Raw genomic sequence first — 23,909 nt, 5'->3', positions numbered from 1 at the left:
CTTCTTCCTCCTCCTCGGCGGCAGAAGCACCACCGCCACTGCGTCAGGATTTGCCCACCTGCGTGCACGCACGAGGCTCCAAAACAGGAGCTCGTCCCTTGCTTTGGCCAGCCGGCCAAAGAGGACGGGCTCCTAGGCGCGCGCCGCCCAGGCCTCAGCAGGGGCCAGCGGCAGCGTGCGCGCCTGCCCCACTTCCCTCCATGCGCGCACACGTGCCAGCTATCCTAAAGAGGAGGAGGGGGGAGAGGAGGAAGGAGCCGGAGGAAGGGTGCCTGAAGGCCAGAGCAGAATTGGGCCGGAGGAGGAGGAGGAAAGCTGAGTCAGTGGCCATTAGGTCTGCCTTGGTTTTTTGGGGTTTTTAAATTATTTTTAAAAATATAAAATACTTATTTTATTTTATTTTACTAATTTTTATTATTGCTTTTTATTTTTTTATTTTACTAATTTTTATTATTGCTTGTTTTTTTTATTTTACTAATTTTTATTATTGCTTGTTTTTTTATTTCACTAATTTTTATTATTGCTTGTTTTTTTATTTCACTAATTTTTATTATTGCTTGTTTTTATTTTATTTCACTAATTTTTATTATTGCTTGTTTTTATTTTATTTCACTAATTTTTATTATTGCTTGTTTTTATTTTATTTCATTAATTTTATTATTGCTTGTTTTTATTTTATTTCATTAATTTTATTATTGCTTGTTTTTATTTTATTTCACTTTTATTATTGCTTGTTTTATTTTATTTCATTAATTTTATTATTGCTTGTTTTATTTTATTTCATTTTTATTATTGCTTGTTTTATTTTATTTCATTAATTTTTATTATGAAATATATATACCCCTGCCTTGTTTATTTTTTCCCCATTATTTTTTATTATTAAATATATGCAAGTGCTTTTTCTGTGTATTTATGGCGCTTTGAATGCTAACACGTCTGCCTTTCTTGGACAATTATAGTGATGATGATGACGATGATGATGATGGTGATATTGATATCAACAAGCCTCTGAGGCATGGCCAATGTAACTTGCTGTGATTTTTACAAACTCATGCGCAGTGAAGAAAAACCACAGTCCCTTGACCAAGTACACACTTCTGAGAAGTTCAGTTGAACTCGAGGGCAAGTACATTTCTGCCATCTGTCTAGGAATAATACCAAAATGTCCTCCATTTTGATCATGCCTAAAAAACATGCATTTATATTAACATTTTTAAAAAATCCTCAAAGTTTTTGCACGTCCTCCATTTTTTAAAAATGTGTCCTACATTTGAAAATGTTGCCCTACATTTGTCCCGGTTTGGAGCTCCTGACTTATGGCAACCCTAGGTGCAAATGGAAAAACACAGAGTTTAGGGAAAATGAAGCTAAAAAACTGTACTTTTATTGGAACAATATGTTGAATACTAAAATAAGGGTTAAAACCTGCTGTGAGGCTTGATCTGGCTCGTAAGCCACACTTAGTAAGTTAATAAGCAGAGCTGGGCTTGGAAACTGTAATTCCCAAAATAATACAAAACTATAACAATTCCTCTGCGTCTCACACCTTGTATAGAAATGAGTACACACAATATTATTATAATTGCAGAGTGCACATACAGAGGCTTGAATGGAAAGGGATAGGGAAAGGAATTACAGTTTCCAAGCCCAGCTCTGCTTATTAACTTACTAAGTGTGGCTTACGAGCCAGATCAAGCCTCACAGCAGGTTTTAACCCTTATTTTAGTATTCAACATATTGTTCCAATAAAAGTACAGTTTTTTAGCTTCATTTTCCCTAAACTCTGTGTTTTTCCATTTGCTTCTACGTTTAGGGCATCACCTCCCAGTTTCCTTTTTAACCCTAGGTGCAAGCCTAGTTATATCTACACAGAGGTAACTCACTGACTTTAGTAGGACTAACTCTCCAGTAAGCACGTGCAACATTATAGCTACAATTTCATAATACTTTGATTTTTTTCAATCAATTTAAATTATTATGGTGAAATAAATACTTTCACTGAATTTGGACCTAGGTGCCCAAAATATTATATGGTCATGGTACATGCATTTTTGAACTCGCATAAGTTTCAGGAGAACATTCTAAACTTAGGTTGGATGGGATCTTTTTTGTCATACTGCGAACACACAAACATGATTCCAGTATCTCAGCCTAAGCTAGAGATATCAAGATGAAATTAGGAAGTAGGAACGGATTGCTCATGTGAAGATAGTTATTTACAGGATATATTATTTACAATAGATGGAACTGAACAAACAGGGTTTCTCTTAGTATGCACAGTAGCTCTCAGCAACTCTCACTAACTCCAGCCAACTCTACACACCAACACAATGATAACCCACACTAAGATAACCCACAAATAGTTTACATTAGACACAGCTATATATGCCCTTGGCTGATGCAACTCTTCCAGTTCATGGCATAATATATTACCTCATAGTGCTGAGTCATACATATCACAGATTCAGTATACATCTTGGTATCTGGCCACCTCAAGGACATTTATCTACATGTCCTGGTCTTGTCACAGACACCACACACATTATGACCATACAATTCACTAGATCTTAATTTTACATTGTCAAAGGCTGACATTTTTAATATTTATTTGTATTTGCTCTCTGTGTGCCTAGTGTGGGTGCTGGTTTTATGATAAGTTTATTGGTCTGCCCCAAACAAGTCACTGTTAATCTCAAGGACCTTTTTTTTTAGTCCATCAAAGGCACTGTTTTTGCTGTTTAGGTTGCCTAACTGCAACATGTAACTTTTTTGTGTGGAGAGACTACAAAGCCCATAATGACTTTAGCCTGGGAAGGGGGGGATTCCAGCACATATGGTAATTTTCAGGCTAGAAATGTCTGTCCTCAATCATGAGATCTTATCTCACAGTTTCTTCACGTAGGTTTGGCTTGAGACACACAGGCATAAAACGCCGGCTTCTTGCAGCTTGGGGGCCACATCTGTTTTGCTCCCAGGCCACCAAAAGAAGAGATCTTTTTCACTCCTTGCCACGGTCCATTTGGGACTGCGGCATGTGGTTACCACAATCATGTGGCACTCAGGGTGAGAATGGCTTCTGGCAGCTACTTCCTGCCCATCTTTTCTGCCCCTTTGTCATTCACCTGCATCACTTTTCTTTCCACCTGCACCTACACTTTTGCACACTTTTCAAATATTTTATTTCTTAAAGGTTAATAAGGAATTGTGTCTTTTAGCTGGAGGACACTGATTCACTGTGAGTGCAGCACTAAGTAGATAACTACAATGATCAGTCAGTGAATCGAAGTCCAGAGTTCTTCAGCAGAAATATTTTGGGAATGTCTGAGCACAGGGAGAACATTTTTCTGCACAATTGAATTACTTTATCCTTTCTGCCTCCCACTTCCAATAAAAAAAACATGGTCTACAAAGGTCAATAATAGATCTCATATTTTGCATGCAGAAGTCAAGAAACCCAATTTCAATTAATGGTATGTTCAGTTTGAATGGTGCAGTATTTAATAAGCCCACTCTTCTCTGGACTCTTCTGACTTTGATGCTTAGTTCTACAACTGAAAGTGGACAAAAAAGAGAAGGAAAATAAGCATAATGGGAAGGGTAGTGGGTGAGAGACAGAGGGCCAAAACACACTGCAGAAATAATCCAGTTTGAGCCAGGGCAGTTAAAGTAGCTCAAACTGGGTTATTTCTGTAGTGTGTCTTGGACCACAGAGAGGGACACAATGAGGGGAGATTGGGGGGGGGGGGAGATGTGGTGGAGTGAATACAATTATCCAAGTGCATAGCACTATGTGTGAGCAACAATGAAATTACAAAGGGGGATTCTGCAGATAATATATTTTATATTACTGCATATAGTACTGTATATTATATTTCTGTATCGTTGTATAATAATGTAAATAGAAACTAGGTCATGATCCACTCAATAGAGGCAATGTTACTCCAGAGAAACGCAATGCATCTCCCCCTCTCCCCCCTCCACACAAGTATACAAACACTTTCCTTCCATACACAACCATGAAGGCCTAAATATTCTGAAATGCCACTGTTCCTTAATGACCTTGATGTGCTGTTAAGCAAATAAATCCCTCACTTCAGCCCCCCTTTCTGTTCCAAGACTGTGCTTTATCCCTTCTTTTCCATTGTTCTCTTTTTTCTTCTTTGCAAAACTCAACTTTTCTTCTGTACTGACCTGCATGCCAGAAAGTTCCCTTCATTCTACTTCCTCCTCCCCTTTGTCTTCTCAAGGAAAGCAGACATATTAGAATTTTACCACATGAGGCTAAAGGGCAGAATTTTAACAGGATAAAAGTGTATCTGGCTGGTACTTATAAAACGTTGTGCCTGCCCTGCTGCCACCCTGCATTCCATTTGTTACTGTAGTGCACCTTTTCATTGACGGGCAAACCCCATCAATATCTCTGAATGTTGCTAGTTTTTATTTTTATCTTTGCATACTTGCCGCAAAACAATAAAATAAAAATAATTTTAATTGTTTTTGCCATAATTAACAAACACAGCAAAATTACAAATAAATCAACAGGCACAGAGTTAGCTTGCTTTGGAATAGCGAGGGGGAGAGAGGAGGAGAATCAGGCCCCATCCTACTATATGAATGCTGTAATGCCGGAACTGCAGCAAAGAGACTTAACACACCTGGGAGGTTTTTAAAGAAGTGCAATTGTGCAAAAGAAGAGATACATGATAAGAAATGTTTTCAAAGCATCTCCTGTTCTTGTTTCCTTTCATAATGCAATTGCCATGAGACACAAGGCTGGTGTGATCACATCTTTAGTCTGCTTAACAACAGAGTAACGTAACACACCCCCTCTAATTCTTCCCTTTGGACAGTAGGCCTTTCTTTTTTATAAATGAATTTGAATTGACCTAAAATGACCTAATTTGCTAAAACATATTTTTAACCTCAGCATCAATTGGGGGCAGGACTATTGAATTAAGCATAATCATTAGATAATCCCAATTATTTAACAACTCTACAAATTGGCTAACTAGTTATTTTCAAACTCTGGTAATGTGTCTACTTAGAAAGAAGTCCCACTGCTCTTGATGTATTTTTCACGCTCAGTTCTTACTGATTAGGTTGGATCCAAGCCATCATTGATTAGCCAAACATGCATGCTTAGAAATAATAATAATAATAATAATAATAATAATAATAATTTATAGCCTGCCCAGGAATCCGAGTGAGTTACAGCAATAAAAATACAGAGAATACAATAAAATAAGATAAAAGACAGTGACGTAAGTCACAGAATTTACAGCTAGACCTGATGGAATTGGGCCTGTTTTTTTCACTCCCTCCCAGGTCTGATGATGACAGTAGGTATGGAGGGAGGGCCAGAAGAGATCCATCTTAAGAGCCTTCTTAAAGGCTGTAAGAGTAGAAATGTCATGGATCTCCTTCGGCAGGTCATTCCATAGCTGTGGAGAAGCAGTGGAGAAGGCCCTCTGGGTAACTGAGGTTAGTCTAGATTTTTTTTGGCTGAAGTAGATTCTTCCCCGAGGACCTTAGAGTGCAGGACGGATAGTATGCAAAAAGGTGTTCCCTTACGTATTCTGGACCCAAGCCATGTAGGGCTTTAAAGGTAATCACCATCACCTTGTACCTTGCCAGGAAACTAATTGGCAACCAGTGAAGGGATTTCAAAACGGGTGTTATGGGATCATTACGAGAAGTACCTGTAATTAACTTGGCTGCCAATTAGTTTCCAGGCAAAATACAAAACAAATGGGAGAAGACTAGATTATTCTGTTCCCTGAACTCAGTTTATTTATTCTGTTCCCTGAACTCAGTTTATCATTTCCAACAGGTTACATCATGCGCGATATTTCCTCATCATAGCTTAGAGTAGCTATCCTACGTTTAATCAGATTTGCTATCAAGAAATTACAAAGTTGATGATAACATTGGAATGAAGTGGGATTTAACATAGTTTGATTTAAATTACTGAGGTTAAATGCAATCAAACCTATGCATATTTATTAGTGCCACGTCTTGGGTTATATTCTGTTCAAGAGATGTAACATTTGTATAACAGAGTGGTGTGGCAGAAACGTGACGCAGTTTAAAAAGCAATCAAAGATAATTAATAGGAATACAGATGGCATGATCCTAAATATTTGAGCTTAATTGCAACAATATTGACATCAGTCTGCTTCTTGGTTTTAAGATTATATTTCAAGATATGTTACAGGATATGTAAATATCCTCAAAGCCTGAGGATGTCATCCGCTCATCTCAAAATTGTTATTCATGTATGTAGCACAGCAGCTACAGGGTTCGGATCCCGTATTAATCAGTGAAGAGAAATCAGATATACAGTATGTCCTCCTTTACAGAGTTTTCTTCTTAAAGAGGTCTTCTGATTGAAGGAATGCCCAGTAGACTATTAAATCAGACTGATTTAAAGAAAATAAGACCATAAGGAGAGAGAACAAGGGTTCTGAAGGTGACCACCCATAGTTACAACCTAAACAGCAGTGAAGTTAGACCTATTACAATTCCATTTCATTTATAAACATAATTTTTAATTGTGCATCCGTACATATAATTTGGCCTCTACAATTTTATGCATATTTGTGTCTTCTTTTGTCCTGGGGAAATGTTTTTTTTTTGTTTGTTTGTTTGTTTTTTGATGATGAATCCGAAGGGTCAGATGACCAGTTCTCTGGGGTTTCAGCTAGGAGTTTTTTTCCTCCTCATGTGGCGATTCTGATGACGAAAACTGGAACCTCTTGTATGCAAAGAATGCGCTCTATGGATGAGCCTTGGCTATTCTTAACAAATGTCCATGTAATTTTGGTTCCTAAGATACTAATGAAATAATGTGGGAAGTGTCCTACTGTGAGATGCTGTACAACCCATATGTGAAATCTATTCTCTGTAGAGAAAGAAGAATTCACTCTGCAAATTCCAAAATGATCTTTACTTTTCATACAAATGTACAGATTACAACATAGCTATTGGATTTCATACTTCTCTGAATGTAGCAAGCCAGTTCCCTTAAAAAAAAAGTTTGAAATAATTTTAAAATGCATTCCAGGTTCCAGGACCCCGTGTGGATAGCAAAACCTGTGGATGCTCTAATCCCATTAAATACAGTGTGTAATATATTTATACAGTGGCATAGTAAAATAGTAAAATGTGGCTTTTGTTTTTAAAATACAGATTAATGAGGAAATTAGACAGAATAATCCTCTGGTAAACACATGTGGTGGTGGCATGGACTGAAAGTTGAATGAGCTTTCTTTACCTGTAGATAAATTCTTCTTAGTATATTGTTGTATATATGACCATCCACTTGTTTGTTCCTACAGGGAATTGCCCTTACAAGAGGGTATTACCTTCTTCTGTTTCTAGTCTGATATGGTATCAGTGCATTTACCTAGGCTAAGTCTTTAATTTCTTAAGCAGCCAGTTCAGAAACTGTGCAGCCTAAAATCCTGAACATACCAGCATGCATCTGAACCTAAAAGCTAAAGAAGATCTGACTTGGTCAGTATTTTGAATGCAGACTGCCAGGTAATACCAGATACTACAAGTTATAGTTAACAGGAAGGCAACAACCTCTGGGTATTCCCTGCCTAAGAAAACCATATGAAATTCAAAGAGACAACATACATCAATAGGTGACTTGAAAGCACATATAATAATAAATAATAATAAATTTTATTTGTTTACCACTTTTCCTTAGATCAAAGTGGTTTACAGACCAATAAAACCGTTACAACATCTCATAAAATAGATAAAATGCAAATTACAAATTATATAAAATCTAAAAAACAATCATTCAAGAGAGTAAGGCAGAGAGTCAATGGGATTGGGAGTGCACAACTTCATTTTTCAGCGAGGAAGGCTAAACAGAAGAGGAAGGTTTTAAGCCTCTTTTTAAATGTTTCCAGGGGGGTCACAAGAAGGAGCTCCTCGGGAAGACCATTCCAGATTTGTGGGGCCGCCACTGAAAAGACCATCTGGGATGTAACAACGTATTTGGAAGATGGAATTTCCAACAGGTTCTTCCCGGATGTCCTAAGTGTGCGGGACGGATTATATGGGGAGATGCGGTCCCTCAAGTAACTTGGGCCCAAGCCATGTAGGGCTTTATAGGTGATAACCAACACCTTGTATTGCGCTCGGAAGCGAATAGGCAGCCAGTGAAGATCTTTCAGAATAGGTGTTATATGGTCAAACCTGGTTGCTCCGGTGACCAATCTGGCTGCAATATTTTGTACTAGCTGAAGCTTCCGGGCTTGGCACAAGGGTAGCCCCATGTAGAACGCATTACAGAAATCTAGACAAGAGGTTACCAGAGCATGTACCACAGTTTCAAGGTCCCTTTGGCTCAGGAAGGGTCACAGTTGGCATATCAACCGAAGTTGATAGAAAGCACTTCTGACCGTTGCATCTACTTGAGATGTCAACTGCAGAGACGAGTCCAGAAGTACTCCTAAACTGCGAATGTCGTCCTTCAGGGGAAGTGTGACCCCGTTCAGGACAGGTGGATAAATTTCCTTCCCCAGGCCTGGGGAACCTATCACCAGTACTTCTGTTTTCTCTGGATTCAGTCTGACCTTGTTTTCCCTCATCCAGCCCATTACTGACTCCAGGCAGGCATTTAGAGGAGAGACTCCATCCTTAGTCAGTGAGAGACACAGAAGCATATTTGGGTGTCACCAGCGTACTGATAACACCGTGCCCCGTGTCTCCGGATGATCTCTCCCAGCAATTTCATGTAAATATTAAACAAAGTGGGGACAATATAGCTCCCTGAGGGACACCAGATGTCAATTCCCTCTTAGAGGAGCATGTGTCCCCCAACTGCACCATCTGGAATCTGCCAGAGAGGTAGGAACGGAACCACTGGAGCGCAGTGCGCCCGATACCCAACTCCCTCAGGCGTTCCAGGAGGATACCGTGTTCGATGGTATCGAAAGCCGCTGAGATGTCCAATAGCACCAACAAGGCCACACTTCCCCTGTCGATGCCCAGACGGAGATCATCGACTAAGGCGACCATGGCAGTCTCAACTCCATATCCCGCTCTGAAGCCAGTTTGAAATGGGTCCAGATAATCAATTTCATCCAAGACAGATTGGAGTTGGAAGGCAACTGCTCTCTCGATCACCTTACCTAAAAATGGCAGTAATGAGACCGGTCTATAATTGTTCCTTATCAGGGGGTCACATAAAGAACTGTAGTAATTTATTTGTAATGTTTCCTAAAATGAAACTATTTTGGCTACTAGCATGAGAAATATTTTGTGAATATCAAATTGTACACTGTAATTTTATTTACATTTGTTTCTGTTGAACCTGGAACTGTCCTTGCCATACAGTGAAGTTCAATTCAGGGGTTAGTTTTAACAGGCTAGAAGAGTGAGCAGACAACCCCCTCCCCATCTGTCATTGCTCTGTTCACATGGAGAGAGAGAAAAATGGAAGGGACATTTTCTGCATATGGTTCTCTACATGACTGGAAACCTTGATCGGCCTCCTACCAATCTCTCTGAGAGGAGTTTATTCTTTTCTACATAGGCAAAGTTACAGTGGTGGGAGAGCCTGCCTGTGATGCTGTTAACTCATGCCCAACCTTTTTCCAGCCCTGATACTCATCAGCTTGCAAAAGTTAAAACAGATATGTATATATGTTGATACACCTTGTGCATCCAAGTTAACCCTATCCAGAATACATGGATAGAATTGCCTGCCAAATTTAAAACTCAGTAACAAATTGAACTGTAAAGTATGAAGTGACAAACTATTGCTTTATCTAAGCACAGCACTACTATCTATCCCATTCATTACCACACTATATCAGCATGATAATACTTATCTACTTTATAGGCTACTTTTAATTACACAGTATAGCATTTGCAAAATAAAACAAAAAGTCATTGCACTTCTGAAATCATAGTCTCCTAGATTCTTTACCAATGTTCTTCCACTGCCAAAGTTCACTGACAATATATTACAGAATGGTGGTGAATGAACCTCATGGTAGTGACCCAAGTGCAGAATTACTAAATTTTTTTTGTAGATAAGAAATTAGAGGAATTAGAAAAGCTAATGTGGCATTACAGAGAGATGAACAATAACACATTTTTGGATGTTAAGGGAACTTCCTTTTCCAAGCCAAAAGCCTGATGCCATATAGATGTTTCAGCCACAGTTGCACAGAAAATAGCATGTTCTGCACTAATTAAATCAGAATGGCATACTTGAAACCCTTATGACTTCTGAACAGTCTGACAAATGCATGTTGTACAGCCTCCACGTATTAAAAGATAATTGCTTGAACAGATGTTGTGACATGAGGGAATGGAGGAGCATTAGCAAAAACACACTAAGAGAAAACAATATTGCTGCCCGTATCAGATCCTAACGCTGGCAAGATGGGATCAAGCATTCCCAAACCCCAGTCATGGATTCCTTAATCCAGTAAAATCAGATGTCATCAGTACATAAAGCACTTAATTATGAAATCAGCGTGAAAGCTAAAACTCTAAAGCCTGACTTCTGAGTGGATGCCCTACTTCCACTGTAAACATATTATTCCATGAACACCACATCTCACAGTGATGGTAATGTATGTTCATACTGCAGTGGTGCCCTCCTTTCTCCCTTCATTCATCTTCATCCATACACTTCCTCTTTTTTAATTTTGAGAGGGACATAGTGCAACTACATAAAAAGTTAAGAAAGCACTACTCCATTTTAAAAGATGATCAAGACATCTACCAAAATAACAGTCAAAAAATGTAGACAAAGCAATAGTTGGCAGTTGAAGAGCAAACTAAAACACAGTTGTAAAGTTAGAAAAAAAATCATTGTTCTAACAAGAGTTTGACACAAAAATCATGGATGCTTAAGAAGCAGTACATGCAAGATGCCCAGAACTACTTTCAGTTTTAAGTATGAGACTGAAAGGACTAAAATATTAAACATGGAAAGGCACACATGGGTATCTATACTTGATCTTAGCCAAAAGGCCGAGAAACAATACATGGGTAGCAAGAAAGAAAAATGAAACCCTTCAGATACTGTACATTGAAATGTATAATGTATGAATATATTCTAATAAATACAATCAGCCTCCAAAACTAATTTGGCTTTCAGCTTCACACAGTTATTCATTTCTTCTTCAGCTATACACTGTGCACTTTAGAAAACAACTTTATTACCCAAAAGTTTTGCACGATACTGATAATCCAAGGAAAATAATAATATAATAATAAAATGTATTGCATAACACTATACTGTCCCCATCACACTCTCATGAAGTTAAATAACAGCTCTAATTAAATAGCTATACTGTTGCAGATTATTATCTACGATTTTGATAAATTAAATCCCTAAATGGCACCAAGTGCAATGTGTTAAATTTGTCATGCATTACATTTGAGACACACTTACAAAGGAGCATTTGTAACAAACTGAACAGCATAAAACTTGAGGTACTTGCTCTGTCCTCAATATTGCTGTCTTGAGGTATGATCAAGGGCTGAACTTCTTAAAATAAAATGTCAGTACATGCGTATTTTCCCTCCCCCTGGCTTATACTGATATATACAACATGACTTCAGGCACTCATAAAGACCATATTCTCTCATACAAGTCTACCTATGTTTGATATTTGAAGAACAAGTCCTCCTTTTAGCTGTATCACCCTCAGAAGCATACTTTATGAGAATACAAGAGAGGATCTTTCCAGTAGCTGTGCCCAGACAATAGAGCCCCATTGCAAGGTCAGCAAAGAGTCCCATCTCTGTTTTCCTTCCAACTACCGACAGGCAAAGACATCTCTATAGTTTTTTGTGGGTTTTTCAGGCTATGTGGCCATGTTCTAGAAGAGTTTATTCCTGACATTTGGCCAGCATCTGTGGCAGCCACAGATGCTGGCAAAATGTCAGGAATAAACTCTTCTAGAACATGGCCACACAGCCTGAAAAACCCACAAAAAACGATGGATGCCGGCCATGAACGCCTTCAAATACACAAAGACATTTCTTTTCAGGGAGTCCATCAGCAACTGCCTGCCTGATAATAGGTGAGCTTTAAATGGATCAACAGGAGTTTTAAGGTATTTATTTAATTATTAGTGAGTTTTAAATTGTTCTATGCTTTAACTGTTAGACCAATTAAATTTGTATTTCAATACACATAGTTTATTATGGTTTTCTGTTTGCTTGTTTTTAAAATTATGTTGGAAGCCAACTTTCTTTCAAGCCATTGGAGAAAGGTCAGATGTAAATCAAATCAACTAATCAGTCAGTCATTGTATGAACTTAAAATATTAGCCTAGGGTAAATTAAAAACAAATAATGGCTGAAGAAAAAATCCACATGATGGAGATGGATTAGGGATAATAGGAAGGGAAGGGAAGAAAATGTGGAAAATAGTGATTTTGGTAGCTTCCTTCATGAATGTACAAATATTCTGCATTATACAACTATTCCTTAGGGACATGAAAAACTATCAAGTGTGCATGGTTGTCTGATTTCTCTGCCCATCTAATTTTTCTCAGCTGCTTTGATGGTCTTGTTACCCATTGCAACAAGATATGCTAATAAAGCTATTTCTTTAATATTGCAAAAAGCAACAACCACCCATGAGATGGCACTTTCAAGAGCAGATCTGAAAGCAATACCGATTTGTCCTTTTAAGAGCATAAGCTCAGTTTGAACCAACTATTACTTCAAATGACTGAAAATACATGAAGATCTGAAGGATTGGATAAACATATGCAGTCAGCCATTACCTGCTTTCATTTTTAGGTATGTTTTTTCAAGAGGGGTATTAAAAATAAGGTGTGCTAGTCCTCTGAAAATAAATATTTCCATTTTCTTTGACTGAAGTGCACAGAAGTACACATTACAGGCAGAGCTTGAAGAGGATACAGAAACTATACAGGAGCATGCAAACAGAAAAAAGACAGCAGGGGAAGGAAGTTTGCACAGCCATCAAGCAAAGACAGATATTTGCCCTGCTGAATTTGAGAGGAAACGCTTATTTTCCTTTTCATGCAGCATTTTATGATGCTGTAAGTCATGAGCTGATAAACTGAACAACTTGTGAGAAACGCACATTATCACTGTGCTTACTATTACTCAGTAAACATTAAGAAAGTTTGCAAAAATGTAGAAGTAGTTCTGTATTTTAAAGAGAATTTCAGTAGTCTCAAGTAGTCCATATTGTGCAGTTCAGGCTGAAATTGGGGGGGGGGGAGTGGGAATAGAGGCATGAAGAGTTAATAGCTTAATTAGCTCATAACAGATAAAATGTAATTTAGGAAGGTAATTTGATATAATGGACCCAACAAGATCATATCTGGGCAGCCTTGAGGAAAAGTGTTATCCTGACTTTACACTGTTATGTAATCTTGTGATATACAATAGGGCTGTACACAGCAGCCCTCATTTATTTTTAAGCCTAATTTAGCAATTCAGATCTGGATCCAATTTGAATTGGATTGATCTGAACTGGAACTGGGGATATGGATCATCAGATCTCTGCTATTGAGTTTCTTTGGAAAATTCAAAAGTCTGTAATATCATCGCCTGTATGACTTTGTAGGTAATTTCACAGTAGTTTTGTTGTGGCACCACCACACCATATGTCTAGTACAATTTAACTACACGATAATGGTAGTGATAATAAATGACAGCTTGAAGAACTTGTGCTTATTTTTGCTTTACAGTATCATCAAACCAAATGGTGAGATCCAGTCAACATAAAGCAGTAGAGAAGTGAAAGGGACATACTTTATCACCATCTGTCCAACTGGTGAAATGCCTCTGATGCTCCTCTTGCTGCCCCTTAAGACATCTGACGACCTGGGCTGATTGTTGGAAATTACTCTCTTGTGGCCCTCACTCCTTATACCCCTACTTGTCTGCATAAGCCTCCTGGCTGGGCTTGAGGAGAGACAGCTGCTATCATCCTTCCCTGCTCCACACCATAACAGTCTTGTCCCTGGTGCCTGGCTGCTTTGTCTTTTTTGTTTCTGCTCTGAACAAGACCACTTCATGCTGCCACTGAAGATACAGTACTGCATCAGAACAGTAGTGCTTTAGATGTTCTTTTTAAAATGCCTGTTTGGCCTAGCAGTTAAGACACCTACTGTGCTGACTGCAAGGTCAGCAGATCGGCAATTCAAGACAGTTCAAGACCACAAGGTCTTGTGACAGAGTGAGCTCCCATCACTAGTTCCAGTTTCTGCCAACCTAGCAGTTTGAAAGCATGTAAAAGAGCAAGCAGATAAATAAGTACCATTCCAGTGGGAAAGTAATAGTGTTCCATGTAGTCATGCTGGCCACATAACCATGGGATTGTCTTTGACAACGATGATTCCCTCAGCTTAGTAATGGAGATGAGCACTACACTCTACAGTCAGATATGATTTGACAATCATGTCAAAGGGGAAACATTTACCTTTTACTTTTTGCTGTTTGCAATAAAGTCAAGGCAGACAGCAATCCTAGCAATTACTCCCACCTCAGAATGTACGTACTACGTACAACCTTTTCTATGGTGACTCAAAATGCCTATCTCCCCCTCCCCCAAATAAGCTGAGTTACAACAACTGGAACAGAGGGGGAATATGCTTCATTCCCTAGCACGAAGAGAAACTAATTAAACCAGAGGTGGGCAATTATGAAAAGCGAACTGGTTGCATTAGAGCACTTGGTCTGTGAGCTGCCTTGGGTCCCTTTCCAAGAGAAAGGTGACATATAAATGAAATAAATAACTTTGAGTCCTTGGAGGGCCACACACCCCTCTGTACCATGGAGCCAAATGTCTCCAAACATCCTCTGGGGATGTCTAGGGCATTTCCCCCATATTTTTTACCCTCCTCTGGGTATTTTAGGCCCAGGAGAGACTTTTAACAACAGCAAGTGAATTTCTGTTCCATTCTTGTTTTAAGAAGATGAAGTTGAAAAAGAAGAAGAAAGTCCTCTCCTGGAACTAAGTTTTAATTACACTCATCCCTCCATATTTGCAGATTTGATATTTGTGGATTTGATTATTCACAGATTTGATTAATATGTTCCCTCTGGTAATATCTAGGTCCTCCAGTACAACTCTATGGTCAAGTTTAACTAAAAGTTGCACTGAAAGACCTAGAGATTCCTAAAGAGAAGACTCTACTGGGCGTTTATAGCTCCTTGAGTGCAGTTCTCTGGTCAGTGTCTGTTGGACATTGACCACAGAGTTGCACTGGAGGACCTAGAGATTCCTGGAGAGGTGCCCTCTCTGATAAAAAACATGATGCTTTTGTTATTTGTGGTTTTTCCATATTCACGGGGGTCTTGGGCCCCTAACCCTAGTGAATATGGAGGGACAAGTGTATTTATTTATTGGATTCATAGCCTATATTTTTCTTAAAATGGAATATATTGGCTCCAGGGGCACATAAACATGGTGAAAGTGCCTCCACATTCCCTAGAAGGCATTTGGGGTGAAAATTTAACTCCTGGGGGCCACAAAAATAACTCTGGGGTCTACATGAAGCCTATAACTCACATTTTCCCCAGCCCTACATGAAACACATAAATTTGTCTAATGAGGCAAGCAAATTGAAGATTAAGTTAGGCTACTAAACAAATAAAAAACAAAGCAGGAGACACAGTGAGACCAGTTCAGATGACAATGAACAAATGTTCACCCCTAACCACAGCTCTTTCACTACATGCTACTAACTCAACATGAAAAAAAAATCAGAAAGAAATAATTGATTACTGTATATAACTTCAGTGACCACACACAGTTTCTTTTCATAAGCACTGTGACTGAAGAGAGCTGGAGGGAATCTTGCCCCAGATGGAACAAAACTGTCAGTGAGCAAGGTCCAGCTTCCAGCTCCCTTCTCGTCATCAAACCACCTTGACATTTTACTAATATGTTCATGTTAATTAGTCTCTTTTCTGCATCTTCTGATCTATTCAAACTGCTTTGGAGTGCTCTATTCTGTTTCAAGAAGAAATTTAAATAGTCTGTTCTTACTTGGGAGCTCATATAATTGATCCTACTAAGCCTGGTCTGCCTTGTTATTTGGTCAAATTGCTTGCATAGTTCTAATACACAGTGCCAAATGAGTCACAAATATTCTTAGAGTAGCAAGAGAAGTCATCTGTAAGGTGCAGGGCTTGTGTACGCATGCTAGCAATGGTCCAAATCAAGGTGTGTCCCCCATACCCTGGTTATGTCATGAAAACAGATGGATAATAAGAACACAGGTGATTTCACCACAGCTGAATTAAAACTCGCAAGCATTCTATGTGCATGACCAAATCACTTCCCCAGTCTTCCTGTTTTAACCTTGTAGCAATCACGAACAGAAGCATATAAATCGTCCATATATTGCTTTTGGTATGGCCATCATTATAAAATAGTTGAACACATATTGTTCAAAATAAAGAAAAGCATGTGACAGTATCTCCGCTTGATTTTGTGGAAGTGAAGCATGCACTTCAAATCTAAAAAGTAAAGCTGGTTCCCACACCAGAACATTAGCATTATACCTATCTCTCTACCTTGTCATTCTGCATTATCAATATGACCTTGAGGCAGCAAAAGCTTCTTTCAGCTTTTGACTATGGGATACACTGATCATGCAAACTTCAGCAAAATTTTATATAACCATGTTCAGTGTAGTTGTATTCAGACATATTATATAGTGGGACCTACAGTAATTTATCTGCTTGGAAATAGATACATGATCAAAAGCTGAAATGTGGAGAACGGCTTGACTTTGAAAGCTCAAGCAATGAAACATGCAGGTATATCTGTCTGGGACTTTCCCTGGCTAATATTGATGGGAAAACAAACATAATGTACAATGTGATCAGGCTATGCTTGGATAATTTCATGATTTGAAATAGATAGAAAATCATTGTATACTACTGGTACATTAGCAGCAACATTTGTTTTTGTGCAAGTAAGTGTGTGGGGGAAAAGACGTTGAATTCGTAGAAAATATGAACATTAAATGCTATGGCTTTTCCAAGTATTACAGACCATGAGGTCAGTAGACTAGAAAGCCTGAGTGTTTATAACAAAAATGGAAGAAGGTGAATTTCACTCATTATGTGCAACAGGAAAGTCAGCCATGAGGCATTTGAAAGTTCTTATAAATATCAATGTGGTAATGAACAACACACAATGGAAAGGCATAACACTTTTTTGTGGTGGCTTAATATCTCCTATCAGGAATGTTACCCAACAGCACATTGCAAGAAAAGTATGTTCTAGAAAGACCTTAACTGCTCCTGAAGTGTCAGTTTCATAGTCTACAAGTTCTGCTTGATCCAGTGGCTTAGGAGGCTTCCATGGCATATAGCACTTTTCACAAGCTTAGATCAACACACAGCTGCAATCCCATCTTGACAAAAATAGCCTGGCCAGCCATACATTTTCTTGGTAACCTTTAGGGAAGAGTATTGTAATTTGTTATATGTGGGGTTGGTTTTGAAGTCTTCACAGAAACCTCATTTGGCAGGATAATTCAAAATAACTTTGTCTGACACGAAGAATATATCTCCCACAGTTTTAATAACTCCAGCCATCATCTATTCATTTCTATATACAATTTAAAATGTGAAAGCTTCCTTTGAAAGCCAAATTACAGTCTTGCAGGGAGATACTATCTCCTTCTACATGTATTTTGATACCCTGTCCCCCCAGAGGTTAACACATGAAAAGTGGCTACAGGGCCTTCATATTGTATGGTGATGCAAGATTTGAGAAATCATTTTTCCATGGACGTTTGATTGGATGTCACTCATGGCATTTTGGTGCAAGGACATTTTTTGTTCATTTTTTAAATTAATATTATGTTATTCTACTGTGATTTCTACTTTCTCTGCCCATCTAATTTATCTCAGCTGCTTTGATGGTTTTGTTACCCATTGCAACAAGATATGCTAATAAAGCTATTTCTTTAATATTGCAAAAAGCAACATCCACCCATGAGATGGCACTTTCAAGAGCAGATCTGAAAGCAATACCGATTTGTCCTTTTAAGAGCATAAGCTCAGTTTGAACCAACTATTACTTCAAATGACTGAAAATACATGAAGATCTGAAGGATTGGATAAACATATGCAGTCAGCCATTACCTGCTTTCATTTTTAGGTATGTTTTTTCAAGAGGGGTATTGAAAATAAGGTGTGCTAGTCCTCTGAAAATAAATATTTCCATTTTCTTCGACTGAAGTGCACAGAAGTACACATTACAGGCAGAGCTTGAAGAGGATACAGAAACTATACAGGAGCATGCAAACAGAAAAAAGACAGCAGGGGAAGGAAGTTTGCACAGCCATCAAGAGAAGACAGCTATTTGCCCTGCTGAATTTGAGAGGAAACGTTATTTACCAATAAAGAACCGTTCTTTCAAGAAATTTAAATCCAGAGTAGCTGCAGAGGCGACACCTAGGGGCAAAACAAGGCAAAAAAAAAAGGCAAAACTACCATTCTAAGGGAGCATTTCAGAACCATGGCTCATGGACAGCTCCTTGGTGCTGGGCAACTGAGGTGAAGGGTTCCTTTGCCAGACTTCCAGGCTGTTTCCTATAGTTTCCAAGATGCTTTCAATGGACATGCACTATCAAAACTGCTACGGTTTCAACATTCAAAAATATGAAGGTGTGACATGGGACTAAGAGGAAAATTCGATAAGAAACTTTCCTTTACAACCTTTCAGATGACTTCAGGAGAAAACTTCTTGAAGCAATTCTGGAACCGCTCTTTTTAGCTTCCTAAATCCTACCCTCTTAAGTTAGAGCACAAGAATATAGCCTGCATTTGGAAGTTGCTTGTAACTTCTAAATAAACATTACAGTGAACTAACACAAGAACATCTTTAACCCTTCTCTTTTTCCCCATGGATCATTATTTTAAGTAGTGTTAGACTTTAATTACTTGTGGCTTACTCTCTGAATCATTCCAGTTCAAGTCAAGACTTTATAACAAAGATAACAGCATACTCAACATTTCTAGATACACAGCTACTATTACACCTTTTTAGCTTGGTTTTGCCAGCAGGGTTGTTTCGCTGTCATAGATGTGTTTTAGCTCAGTCAGTTTTAGGAAACTCTTGAGGCTAAACCTCTATTTAGTTTTTATTATATTCCAACAAAGGAAAGAAAGAAAACACATAGGAGTTTTTCAAAACATGTTCTCACTTGTCTAAGCTTTTTATGTTTATATGAAGCAGAATGCAGTTTCTAGTCCACATTTGTTTCAAAGGCACTTGAACTGCTAGTTGGCTGTCCAAAAGACATACAGCTACATTTTGACAGTCTCTATACAAATTAGTGACAAAATTTTGATTTCCAAGGTAAATCAAATTATAAGTAGTTGGTTGTCTAGTAAGCTAACTCTGTACATGTAGTCTTATTTTAGGAGTGAATGCCATCACCACCTCAGACTATAGAACTAAACTTCTTGGCAAAGGTTTAACAACATTAACTCACCAGGACTATACTTTCCAGATATAATCTCAGCAACATCTTAAACGTGTCTAATTCAGAGCAAACCCCATGGAGTGAGTTCAATGGGGCTTCATATAAAGGGGCAGAGGACTGCAGCCTGCCTGACCATCTCACCCTTAGCTTCCCAGAGTTTGTTGAACAACTTCATTGAAACTATGAAGGAACAGTGTGTGTACAATGACGATGGGAGAGAATACTTTGATATCATACAAGTATCTCCCCAACACCACCACCATGGCACACACATGTACAACATATACACCTCCCTTGGTTTCAGCTCCTCTCTAGATTCAGTTTCTTCTTACAGAACATCCTTATGCACCATGGGTCCATGGAGCTGTATGGCAAGTAAGTACAAAGAAAGCACTTTGAAGCAGGTCAGGAGTGGTTTGAGCACTGGGATACAATCGGGAGACCAGCTTCGATTCCCTGCTGGGCCATGGAAGCCCACTGGGTGACCTTGGCCAAGTCACACTCTCTCAGCCTCCTCAGGGATAGTCAAGGGCAGAACTCCTCTGAAGAAACCTTGCCAAGAAAACCCCATGATAGGCTCTCTTTTGGGTCGCCATAAGTCAGAAATGACTTGAAGGCACACTACAACCACAACAAAACGATTCATTTTGCATCCCTTGCAGACATGACAAGAAGAGCCTCTCTCTGATCAAGAAGCCTAACTAAGGCTGCATCCAGACTGGAGAGATAACCCAGTTTGGCCCCACTTCAACTCTTTGTCTGGCTCAAGGCTATGGAATTCTGGGAGTTGGAGTTTGTTTTGGGGCCCAGAGCGGAGCCCAAGGAACGCAGAAGGGCAAAGCCACGGAAAGAAACCCCTCCCAACTCCCCGCGGAGGACAGAGAGAGAAGGGAAGGGAGAGGAGCCTCGGTCTTCCAGCCAGAAGGAAAACCTCTCTCGCTGGGGCTCCTTCGGGTCCAAACCCTCTCTCTCCAACCACCTGAAATCTGCTGCAAAGGCTGCAATGGAGGCGTCCAGCGCAAAGTTGCACTCCATCCGCCTCGCCAAAAAATAGAGGGAAAGAGAGAGGCCTGGAGGGACTGCTTTGACAACAACAACAACAATAATAATAATTTAAAAATGAAGTGCCACAAGAGCAGCAGCCATTCATCTCTCCCCCCCCCCCCCATCCTCTGTGTGTGTGAAAGAAAGAGAAAAAGGGGGCAAGAGCCATCCCTCCTGGAGAAAAACGAACAGCTCCAGGGCTGGGGTGGAGGAGGCTTCCTTGGCCTCCCTGGACAGCAGCCTGCCTCTTCCATGCCTCTCCTTTCCCCCAATGCCCCCCTTCCCATTGCATTGGGGCGCCTCTCTGTTCGAAGTGGGCAAACTCTGGCTCCTTCGCTTCATGACTCCGCGGACTCTGGCTTTGAGTGGCTGAGGGAGAAGCCTCGCCTGGGGGCCATGCCCTCTCCTTGGGGGGATTCGGGGTAAAGGAAAGGGGGTCCTCTTCATCTCCTCTCCCCCCCCCCCGCCCAGCCCTCCATTCCCCACTTGGCCACTTACCTGAAAAGCGGCGGGAGACGGAGCCCGGGGGAGGGAGGGACGTCGGGGTTTGCCCCCCGAAATCTCCTTGAGGAAGGGAGGAGGAGGAAGGCTGGGCGGGAGCCTCCAGCAGGAGAGCATGCAAAGGGATTCGGGCCCCGGGCAGCTGGAAGGAGAGCAAAGACTGATCCCTCAGCAGCCCTTCCAGGAAAGCAGCAGCTTCGGCAGCGCGCGCAGAGGAGCAAATGCGGCTCCGCTGACTTCCTCCTGCCCTATTTCTGCTGTCTGGACCAGCGCTGCGTGACGTCACGGTAGCATTTGCATATCCCGCCCAATCAGCGACACCTGTGCGCCCGGAGGGAGGGAGGCCTGGAGCAGGTGGCCCTGGCTGGGAAAGAGAGGGAAGGGAGGGGAAGGAGGAATAGAATCATAGAATTGCACCATAGAATCATAGAGTTGGAAGAGACCCCAAGAGCCATCCAGTCCAGTCCCATTCTGCCATGCAGGAAATCTCAACCAAAGCATCCCCACTTGCAACAGAACTAGCCCCAGGCCACCTTTTCCCCTGGCTGGGCCAGGCAAGGCTTTGTGCCAAGTCCCTGCCTGAGAGGTGGTGGCCACACTCCCCAAGGGCACAGGGAGCCCAAGAGTCAATAGGGGTTTTTGGTGGGCTTTTCAGGCTATCCTGTGGCCGCGTTCTAGAAGAGTTTCTTCCTGATGTTTCACCGGCATCTGTGGCCAGCGTTTTTCTCTGAAGATGCCGGCCACAGATGTCGGTGAAACGTTGGGAATAAACTCTTCCAGAACGTGGCCACAAAATAGCCCAGAAAACCCATTAAAAACTATGGGTGCCGGCCCTGAAAGCCTATGACTTCCCAGGAGTCAACTTTCTATTCTGGCGTTTATGTTGAGCCTGTGGCATACAGTGTCGACCCTTCCTGAGGCAGAAAAGGTGCCCACCAGAGGCAGCAGAGAGCCCCAGGAACATCCTCCAGGAGGGCCCTCCCTTCATAGAGGTGCCACTGCCAGACAATAACTAGCCCTGGGGAACCTTCTTCCTGGCTGTAGCAGGCAGGGCTTTGCTTCAAGTCCCTGACTCAGAGGTGGTGGAGACATCCTCTCAAGGAGGACACAATGCTTGACATTGAACTTTTCATTCTGGCTTCTTGTGTTGAGTCTGTGGCATTCAGAGTCAATCAGACTTTTAGGCAGAGAAGAGAAGATGCCCACCTCAGGCAGCATCCCCAGAAACAGGGTGACCAGATGCCCTAAGTGCAAGGAGGACAAGGCACAGCAAAATTGAGGACTTTCAATAAAAATGAAGGACATGATCAAAGGAAACCTAAAAACAGGCAAATCAATATAAATTTGTGTTTCTTAGTCCTGCTCAAAATGGAGGACATTTTGGAATTCCTTCTGAAGAGGAGGCTGAAATGTACAACATATCCTGGAAAAAGAGAACCTCTGGCCATCCTGCCCAGAAACAGCAAATTTCTACCAGTTCCCACTTTCCAGGAGGGTGTCAGTGCCTTTCTCCCTTCTCTCTTCCTCCTCCACCACCACCTTTTTCTGACCTTCCCCCAGCCTCTCCTCAGCAGCACCACTACTTCTGCCAATGGTGTATTCAAGTCCTTTAGTCCAAGTCTTAAGTTAAGTCTCAAGACTGGGAGCCAACTGTGACTGAAAAATAGAGGTGGTGCATGTTTCTTGGAGGGGAACAGTAAATGCTTTACAAGGATCCTTTGCAAGGATCCTCATTGCCTAATGCATTTGCTGTTCCCCTCTGAGAAATGTACCCTGCACTCTTGCCTGCTGCTCCAAATGAATTATACCAGCAAATCAGTTGCTAAAAGTATACAAATCTCAAGTCAAGTGGAGTCAGTGTATCATTTATTCGCTGAGTCAAGCCCAAGTCAAACCATTGAAACAACGTGAGTCTGAGTCAATTGACTTGAGTCTACTTCACTGCCTCCTGCCCCCTTTGTACACACCACCTTGACTCTGACCTTCTCTCCTTATTGCCTTATAATGTTTGACTCCAACTTCCATGAACCCTAAACAGCATAACCAGTGGTGAGGAATGCTGGGAGTCGCAGTTTGGCAAAGTTTGAAGAGTCACACATTGCCCAGCTCAGGTTTAACTAGATGACAGGGCTGTTCTGAGGAGCAGGGGGAGAAAGAAATATGGAGGGACCCCATTGTAAGGGGAGGAACCACAGTGGTCAGTCATTCCCTCCCTCCCCCCCTCCCTCCCTCCCCATTGTCTGAAGCAGGAGCAAAAGAGCTGCCCCCACCACTGTTGACATCTTCCTCTATCCACTGCCTCTTGTCTCCCGCAAGTGTAACCTTCCTCTTCCTTGGCACAACACCTCACTTTCTTTTAAGAGGCCATTACTTCCCCTACTCACATATTTTCTTATTCGTAACATTCATATTCCACCTTTCCTCTGGACAGCCCAAGGCAGACAGCAGCAGGATAAAACAAAATATGAACAATTTAAATCAACTGTTACAGTATAAGGGCTGCTGAGCAACCTTGAATTGTATTTTAGTGGAAAGTTGGGATTAAAATGTATTATATAATTTTTTTTAAAAAAAATCAACAGCTGAAAAGAACAAAGAACTGCTAAACGATTGCCACAGAGAAGACAGAAAGTAAGGTCAGGAAGGCAGCCCAGAAACTTGCCTAAAAACCCAAAGGATTTTACTGACTTGATTTTTAGCAAAATTTTTATTAGTTTGGGGAAGGCCATTTGTGAAAGAGTTAATCCTTCCAAGAGCAATGAAGTCACAATGGCCCCATACAGACAGGCCAAAATAAAGCTGCTTTGGGTGACTTTGGAGGTATGCTGTTTAAGTGATGCATGCGTCCTAAGAGTCCGGAAGCTGTGCCAAAACCATGATCCA

General features: G+C 40.6%; 1 protein-coding gene across 3 annotated transcripts in view; it reads right to left on the bottom strand.

Annotated features, from left to right (window-relative positions):
* Positions 1–21,222, bottom strand: part of FSTL4 (follistatin like 4) — a 645,791-nt gene extending 624,569 nt beyond the window's left edge. For all 3 annotated transcript variants that reach the window (XM_089530298.1, XM_089530316.1, XM_089530307.1), the window contains exon 1: positions 21,024–21,222. The gene's annotated coding sequence lies outside the window, so the exon portion shown is untranslated. The remainder of the gene's footprint in view (positions 1–21,023) is intronic.
* Positions 21,223–23,909: the final 2,687 nt, after the last annotated feature.

The sequence above is a fragment of the Sceloporus occidentalis genome, unplaced genomic scaffold (assembly GCF_023333645.1).
Source record: "Sceloporus occidentalis isolate IW3139 unplaced genomic scaffold, rSceOcc1.0.p SCAF_1, whole genome shotgun sequence".
Lineage (NCBI taxonomy): Eukaryota > Metazoa > Chordata > Lepidosauria > Squamata > Phrynosomatidae > Sceloporus > Sceloporus occidentalis.
This window is presented reverse-complemented; position numbering and strand designations above follow the sequence as displayed.